Below are 10,000 nucleotides of genomic sequence, written 5' to 3'. Positions count from 1 at the left end.
AAATAAAATAACCCAAAATTTATGAAAAAGGAAATTTGTACAATAAATCAAATGGTTTTTGTGCATGAGTAAGTTACTATTTATTATCTTCATCTCTTTTTAATTTTATTCTTCACCTAACAAATCTGCTTTTTCATTTACCTTGTTTTTCTCTCTTCTCAGATATGACATCTTATTATCTGGAAACCTTGCTGGAATAACCCATGGCCTTTTTTGGCTTATTCTTTGTAATATTCAATATGAACAATGATTACAATTTATCATTATCATCATCTCCTCCCACGCCTATTGACGCAAAGGGCTTCGGTTAGATTTTGCCAGTCGTCTTTATATTGAGCTTTTAAATCAATGTTTCTCCAATAATCATATCCTACTTCATGCTTCATAATCCTCAGCCTTGTAGGCCTGGGTCTTCCAACTCTTCTAGTGCCTTGTGGAGCCCAAGCCATCTCCATCTACCCCTCACCATGATCTCATCCACATATGGGACACGAATAAGCTCTGTTATAGTTTCATTTCTAATCCTGGCCTGCTTTTTAACTCCGAATATTTTCTGAGGGCTTTCTTCTCTAATCTAAGAAAACTGGTGAATATTGTTTCATTGTCCATACTACGACTTATGTCCATACAGTAACACCAATCTCACTAAACTGATATATAGCCTTATTTTTATATTTAATTTTAAGCGATTATAATCACATCCACTATATTCTTTTGAAAATGGAACTCATTTCCGGAGTAGTATTATCATGAACATAGTACATTAAGTTGATTAAAAAAAAAAAAAAAAAAAAACCAGCAGTTATTTACATATAATGAATTTGAAACTAGATTGTATACTGGAAGAATATTTACATCAAATAATATTAACATTATAATTTGGTATTGTGATTAAAAATACAATAAATTAATATTTGCATAATAAATCATCATTGGCTTTAGTCAGTAGAATAGATACCTGAGCAAATAGACATTTGGGTATTGTGTATATATTGGTTCATTAACACATATTTCGAGATTCAACAGTACAAATAATTTCAAGTAATTGGTTTGACCTCATTAGCTCATCTCTCTCTCTCTCTCTCTCTCTCTCTCTCTCTCTCTCTCTCTCTCTCTCTCTCGTCACTTTTAAAAAGTTAAATCTTTAAAGAACGAAGAAATTAAATTTACTACATTGATAATTTAGACTACTTCAGAATCGCAAATCTTAATTATTTGTGGTCCAACTCCCTTACAAAGTTTCCAAAAGACTCAATTCCTTTTATTATTACTTAATCCATCATTTTGTTTTCCATATTTCTTATAGGATTAGAATTGTACAATGTCACCATTATCTTTGTTAAAGGGACATGAGAATTTGTGACAAAACCTTCATAATTAAAGTGAATTATAAAACGTGTATATTTTTTTTTCTGAATATGATTATTTTGGGTTATTTTAAACCTATTTTTAGTATAGTCATTAATCCCCCATACCAAACATGTACAATTGGACGCCGAAATTCCTGATACACCTCCTTTAAGGAAGTGCACCCATCCACAACCTTACTGCGGGGCGAGATCTGGTGTTTAGCCACGCCCCCCACTTCTGCCAACTATCCCTACGCTATCTCTTCGGCTGCGAGTCGTGCAGTAGGGGTGTGATATGGTGAACTTTTTCGGAACTAGGTATCCCAGGGACTCCTGTACCATATCTCATCTACGCATTTTAACCCGCACTATAAGACACTTTCAAGACAAGACTCGTTTAAGACAAGACACTTTTAAGACAATACGCGTTTAAGACAAGACGCGTTTAAGACAAGACGCGTTTAAGACAAGACACTTTTAAGAGAAGACGCGTTTAAGACAAGACGCTTTTAAGACACTTTTAAAACAAGCAGTTGATATTGGCCGAAAGTTAAGTGACTCCCAGAAAATTTACAAGATTATTTTGCAGAATGTGGCGTCAAGAAGCAAAACCCGATGAATGGAAGTTAGTAGTGTTGGTGAGAATGGCAAAAAAAAAGAAAAATAAATAAAAAAATAAATAAATAAAAACAGGTGATCTGACTGATTGCAATAATTACAGAGACATCACAGTTAAGTCAGTTGTAATAAAAATATACAGTATGTTCATTCTAAAGAGACCAAAGAAAAAGATTGATGAAAAGCTATTTTTGAAACACTTTTAAGACATTAAGACACTTTTCTAATACGCCCTCTCAGATCAAAAATATGTATTAGTGAAAATGTATTTTTTTTTTAATTATGAACTCATCTGTGATAATGATCTGATATCTAACGTTCCTCTGGGGCTCCCTTGATAATTATTTTAATGGCACCACACCGTCTGTAATGGTCATTGATGTTAAAGGCGAAGACTTGATTTTACTTAATTTGACGTGCACGGGAATTAAATGGAAATCATTCTTCATAGTGTGGTTGCAATTTTCTCCATTCTATCTTCATATATCAAAGTTATCTTCAAAGTGGACTGAAGTCGTCGAAGTTCTAAGTAGAAATAACTCTCTCTCTCTCTCTCTCTCTCTCTCTCTCTCTCTCTCTCTCTCTCTGTTTTAAAATAATCACAAAAATATAATTCTGTGAGATAGAATATGACCTATTTATATAAACTAACAATCCTCTCTCTCTCTGTCTCTCTCTCTCTCTCTCTCTCTCTCTCTCTCTCTCTCTCTCTCTCTCTCTCTTTTTTTTTTTAAAAACCTACCAATAATCATTTGAATATTTACCAATTATTTAAATGAAAATTATTCCTAGGAAATTAGTATCGAATGAAATTTCACAGGGCGTAATCTCCTCTCAAAATTGTATCGCAATATTGAAGTAATCTACGCCTCTCTAGAGAACAAGAATTGCGAAGTAAACCACAGCTTTCTTTGAAGGCAATTGAATTAGACACTGGGTAATGCTATTCCACACAAGTTAATTTGGCTGAAGGCATCCGTCTTGATTTTATATATGTTAAGGGTGAAAACTTTTTGAAATATCTTGCAAGAGAAGAGGAAAATGCTTTTTAGATAAAGAAAACATGCTTTGTTTTTCAAATGAAAGATGAGATGTAACATAATTGCTTTTTAAAATGAAAGATGGAATGTTGACTTATAAAATATAAGTGGTAACAAAATTTTTGATTGAGTCAAATATATGTTAGATGAAAGGGTCTTTTACTTTCAATAGTATAAAATCAAAACTTAAAGATAAAAAGGATACTAAGAAGGAAGAAAAAGGTCTGAAAAGGGTGGTATCATACTCAAAAGTTAGATAGAAACATTTTATAGTTTTGTACTCTATCTCTGATCCAGCTTCCTGTTCTGGTTCTTAACTTTTACTTAATTCTTCTTCAGCTGCACCTCAACTTTGAATGGTCTTCCATACCGGTGACACAGTGCAGAGCCATATGACCCATACTCCATCAGTCCTAAGCTACACTGTAAAAAAAAACAAAAAAAAAAGTTCAATCGGATTTTCTCTATAAAAATATACAGTTCTCAGCCGTATTTCCATAAAATACAGGCAACCGTTATTTTGCTCTTCTTTGTTAATATCTTCTAAGAATTGGTGACCGTAATATCACTCCTTTTCGTCAATATATCCTCTTTTAAAATGGTAAATACCTGGCAACATTTATTCCAGGATTTTTACTGTTTTTACGGCAAATTTTTAAGCGTATAACTTTCCTCTAAAACGTGAATCAATAACTTATTACACAAACTTGAAATAAAGATCTACTCATGTCCAAATTATACAATATATCACCAAAAGCTCTGGAGTCATAGAAACGAAATCTGGAGACAAGAAAGTGATAAAACGAATATTATCTGCATACAAGCAATCACATAAATTTGACCCTGGACACTATATTGCAGTAACTCTATCATTAAAGGGCAATAATCTCCCTTAGCAACTGGAGAAACTCATAGAGACAAGATATATTCCTGCCGTACATTCCTTTAATTTTTTTTTTATTTTTTTTTTTATTTTTTTTTCCTTAGCAACTGGAGAAACTCAGAGACAAGATTTACTCCTCACGTACATTATTTTTTTTTTTTTTGCAAAATCCCGTTCATCTCTGAATTAAAATCAATAAGATTCGGATAATTAAAAATACAACGAACCCGTTTTTAATTGTATGGATGAAGTCATTATAATTGATAAAAAAAAATTATAAGAATTGCGGTATAGATAGTTTCCCCCTGTGCGCCCTTGTTTAATTATTTTTAATAGACTTTCGAATAAAAACATTATCTTTATTCCCTTTACATAACGATGAATTACTTTCAAATCTACCAAGGTAGAAAGGGCCTATAAATTAGGATTGTCTTTTGTGGCCATATTTCACAAGGATTACTGTGTTTGGTAATCTATCCCATGTCTTTTATCATCTCTATTGACAATACCTTATCATCTTTATTGACAATACCTTATCGTACACCGATAGCCAACCACCCCCCCCACCCCCCACCCCACCCCCCCCCCCACCCGTACTCTATTATAGGAATGGGCGACTATATTTTTTTCTTTTATCCCAACGACTTTCTTAATTATTATTATTATTATTATTATTATTATTATTATTATTATTATTAGCTAAGCTACAACCCTAGTTGGAAAAGCAAGATGCTATAAGCCCAAGAGCTCCAACAGGGAAAAATTTCCCAATGAGGAAAGGAAATAAGGAAATAAATAAGCCATATAAGAATTAATGAATAATTAAGCTAAAATATTTCAAAAACATTACCAACATTAAAACAGATACTTCACATATAAACTATAAGTATACTTATGTAGCAGACTTATCTGCTAATCCTTAATCCGAAAAATCACTGAATTAATTTAATTTATTCTTTTAAACTATTTTCCCTCATTACTTCTCAGATTATTATTATTATTATTATTATTATTATTATTATTATTATTATTATTATTATTTCCAGCCAAGCTACAACCCTAGTTGGAGATGTAAGATGCAATAAGCCGAAGGGTTCCAACAGCGAAAAATAGCCCAATGAGGAAAGGAAATAGGGAAATAAATAAATGATGAGAACAAATTAACAATAACTCATTCTAAAAACAGTAACAACGTCAAAACATATATGTCATATATAAACTATAAAAAGGCTTAAAAAATTTTGTTAGAAACATCCATGTTTTTATTCGTTTTGATATTTCATCATCTTAAAACCTGGTGGCATCATGTTTATTTTCAGACTATCAATTACTTGTTAACACGCTATTCTATCTCATTTCTCTTCCTCCTGTTTTTATATATATATATATATATATATATATAAGTTTTGTTGAATTAGATCTTTCATATGAAAGATCCAATTCAATGTTGTTATTGTTCTTAGTATGTTTTATTCTGATTGTTTATTACTTCTCTTGGAATTTTTTTATCTCCTCGTTTCCTTTCCTCACTGGGCTGTTTTTCCTTGTTGGAGCCCTTGGGCTTATACTATCTTGCTTTTCCAACGAGGGTTATAGTTTAGCTTGTAATAATAATAATAATAATAATAATAATAATAATAATAATAATAATAATAATAATGATAATAACAGTCAATGAAATTTATAGTAATTGTACTTATTTATTTATAAATAGTTTCATGTATGGAAACCCCTATGATATTTCAAAGATATTATTTTTTTTCTTTTTTTTATTTTCTGTCATAAGAGAAGCCCAGTGCAATAGCCTTTTTTTTGGGGGGGGGGGGCAAACTGTGTAGACGACTATCGATGTTTTGGATTATGTCCAAAAGAATGTATATGATGTTCAAATAAGAAGTGAAGTTCCTTAAAATATCATTGACAAAATTAAAAGATAGAGACTTCATTTTATAGATTAAAATGATAGGGCTACTTTGTAGCAATAACCCGTGTGTGTGCTTTATTACAGGGACCACACATTCTTCAACAACAACTGGAAAAATCTACCATCTCATGGTTTTAACGGATGGGAGAAATTTCACCATTGAAATTTGGTTCATTTAATGTACTGGATGAAACGTTTGTGTTATTCAATTTTGAATCCAATGTATAATTATGTTAGGTTTAACAAAATCGTAGTTGGATAAACATACCGGGTAAGACTGATGACTCGTGTAAAATGTTGTTAACAGTGAAATACAGAGGTACCTCAGCGGCTTTAATCTTTGTTGTACCCTACTTAATCAATTCCTATTTCCCTTTATTTCCACTATGCTTTGCTAGCTTTCAGTACTGACCTGAAAGCATATATGACCTTATGTAATGAAATTGCATAAAAAGGCTTCCTTATACGCTAAATTTAATCGGTTATTACTCTTGATCCCATTTTGAGAAAGAAGAATGTTATATAAATAACCCCAAAAAGATAAAATAAACTAAAAAATACACCCTATTACTAACACAACTCTCCAACAAAATATTCAGTTGTTAAACAAAATTTCATAAAAGTGATTTTGTAGCCTATTGGAAACGTCCCTCCCTGCGGTATGCTTGACTGGGGTTCTAGACCCGCTCAAGCTCAAAAGTTTCTTTCATTGTCTGCAACATCTCTGTCCTTGTGTGCAAAGGATGGGATGTTTGGGGAAGCCTATAAGTCTACCTGCTATGTCATCAACAGTCATTGCCTGGCCCTCCTTGGTCCTAGCTTGTGGGAAGAGGACGCTTGGACGTTGATCATAATGTATATCTGGTTAGTCCCTAGGCATTGTCCAGTTATGTCATTGTCCAGCTAGGCATTGTCCATCTAGGCCATTTTCCAGCTTTAGCATTGTCCAGCTAGGGTATTTTCTAACTGGGGCATTGTCCAGCTAGGGCATTGTCCAGCTATGCATTGTCCAGCTAGGGCATTTTCTAGCTGGGGCATTTTCTAGCTGGGGCATTGTCCAGCTAGGGCATTGTCCAGCTATGCATTGTCCAGCTAGGGCATTTTCTAGCTGGGGCATTGTCCAGCTAGGGCATTGTCCAGCTATGTATTGTCCAGCTAAAGCATTTTCCAGATAGCGCATTGTCCAGCTGGGGTATTTTCCAGCTGGGACATTGTCCAGCTAGGACATTTCCAGCTAGGGCATTGTCCAGCTAAGGCTTTTTCCATCCAAGGCATTGTCCAGCTAGGGCTTTTTCAAGCAAGGGCAGTGCCACGGTACCTTGCCTTTGTCATTCTTGGTAACCTTAAAACCTTTAATAAAATTATTTTTCTAAGAATACGGAGTATTTCTGGTCGACCAGCGGCTCCTCGTGATCCGCCAACTAGACAGTTCGCTCTATTGACTATCAGTCTCAAATCTAACCATCGAGATGTTTTTTATTAGCCTTTGGAATCCGGAAGAGTGTTGGATTATTATTATTATTATTATTATTATTATTATTAGCTAAGCTACAACCATGGTTGGAAAAGCAAGATGCTATAAGCCTAAGTGTCCATCAAGGAAAAATAGCCCAGTGAGGTGAGGAAATAAGGAAGTAAATAAACGACATGATAAATAATGAATAATCAAAATAAATTATTTTACGACAGTAACAACATTAAAACAGATATTTCATATATAAACTATAAAAGACTTGTATCAACCTATCCAACAGAAAAATATCTGCTGCAAGTTTGAATTTCTGAAGTTGTACCGATTCAACTACCCGATTAGAAAGATTATCCAATTGAAATTCCTGTTGTTTTTCCAATGATATAAAACAGTTTTTACCCTTTACGAATAGAATTTTCGACGAAACCTTTACATTCCCTTCCTTAAAAGATATACAAAATATCCAAACGTTTTTAAAAGCACGTTATTTTTATTATTCTATTTTTTTATAATACAAACTTGATGTTTCTTCAGTGTTTTGCCACACAAAGAGAATGACCGGTTTGCAACATGGAAAAGATTTCAACAATTTTAATTTCAAACTTTATAATAACGAGTGAATAAAGTCCTGTTTGTGCTCTCTGACTGTTTTTAAAAGGATTAAAGTTAAGTAGATTATAAATGAAAACTTATATTGCACAACTCCAAAAAATTATTTCATAGATTTACGATACGACATGATTTCATCACAACTAATTGAAATAATGAGTTTCTATGTAAACACATTTATTTAGGAAGGTTTTGCACAGCATCCATTGCACTGTTCCTGATTGAGCTGTCTGCTCACTGACCATTCCCTTACATCTTGACAATCTATTTGGAGTAATCCATTCAATACAAAATCATCGGAAATGGTCGGGTAAAGTTATGTGATGATTTCGTATGTCGCTAAACTACAGTAAATTGAATTACGCATATACATGCACTCATATATTACGCACACACCTAATCACACACATGCCCTGACATACGCATGCCCTGACATACACATGCCCTGACACACACATGCCATAACACACACACTCATGCATACACGCATACACACACACGCACGCACACACACACACACACATATATATATATATATATATATATGTGTGTGTGTGTGTGTGTGTGTGTGTTTATATATGTGTGCGTCTGTGTGGTTTTGTATGTGAGAGTGTACAAGCGTATTTATATCGCTATGTATGTCTGTATATTGATTGCTCTGACTTTTGAAGTTAATTTAATAGTAATTAATTTTAAGTTTATATATTGGATTGTTACAAAAAGAATCCAAAGCAGCTTCAGGGAAGGAGGGAGATGAAGGAGGAAGATTAAATAAAGAGAGTTTATGGTTTAAAAAAAGAAATGTCAGACATTGTAGAAAAATTATTTACTTTGAACGACATCCAGTGATCCTTCCAATTTAGAAATTGAATCTGTTAAAAGCCAGAGTTAAAGAGATGTGTCTTTTCATAACTCTTTTGCTCATAGATTAAGTCTATATTTTCAATTGCTGTATATTGTGATGGTCTGAATCCGAGATTGCTGTCAACCTTTTAAGAAAACAAAAGTATTAAAAATAAGCCATTAAAATTCCACTGTGTAGTATTGAGCCTCATGATGGAGGATGTAAGACTGTTCGAAGTAACTGAATACTTACTACAACTGGATGGTAAAATCTAGGAAGATCTGAATGCAAAGGATTGTCAGAATTATGAAAAATCTTATGCGACATTGCACAAAGAACTGACTGGACGAAGTGCCAGAGATTAATATCTAGATCTGCCATAAGGAATATAATTGGCCACAAGTTTTTTTCCAACTAATTACACTGTTAGAAAAAATCGTAATTTTAATCGGCAATTCTCTGTAAAAATATATTGTTCGTTGCCGCATTTCAGTAAAATACATGCGACCGTAATTTTACCTTACCTTTTTATTATATTTTACGGGCTGGTGACCGTAATAGTACTCATTTACGTCATTGTATCCGTTTTTAAAACGGAATAATTCCTGGAATAAATGTTGCCAGACATTTACAGTTGTTTTAATGGGATTTTTTAACAGTGTAGATTAAGAATACATAAGGACCAGATTGGAGAACAATATTAAAAAAAAAATTGGCCTCAAGTTTTTTTTTTTTTTTTTTTTTCAACAATTTAGATTAACAAGACAGTCAGTAACTGTAGACCAGATTGGAGAATATTATTCAAACTTCAAACTATGTTAGAATGAAAGCTTTAAAACATGTGATTATCAAAAAACTTAAAAGACTCTCAAAAGCTATTTTCTATGCAATTGAAGAAGTAACAGACCGCTTCGTTTCTCAAAAGCAGATACACAATCAAGACGCACACTAAAAATTGTTAATGAGTTGTTTAGACAATAGTTAAAATGACATTATCAAGGAAAATATCTAGAAATCGAGAGGCTAAAGTCATTAATCAACAGGGCTGCTTTCCTTGTTGCACCTCTATAGCTTGTACCATTCTGCTTTTCCATTTAGGATTGTAGCTTGGTTAATAAGAATAACAACAGTGATTATGATAATAATGATAAATGGCTTAATACTATTATTGTCATTCTGCATTATAAAGAAATAGATTTGTCACTACACTTAAAAATTAGCAGTAAAAAACTCTTTCTCTATTCATGATACCACTCATTACT

The sequence above is a fragment of the Palaemon carinicauda genome, chromosome 18 (assembly GCF_036898095.1).
Source record: "Palaemon carinicauda isolate YSFRI2023 chromosome 18, ASM3689809v2, whole genome shotgun sequence".
Taxonomy (NCBI): Eukaryota; Metazoa; Arthropoda; class Malacostraca; order Decapoda; family Palaemonidae; genus Palaemon; species Palaemon carinicauda.
The sequence above is the reverse complement of the archived record's forward strand: the minus strand, read 5'-3'. Positions refer to the sequence as shown.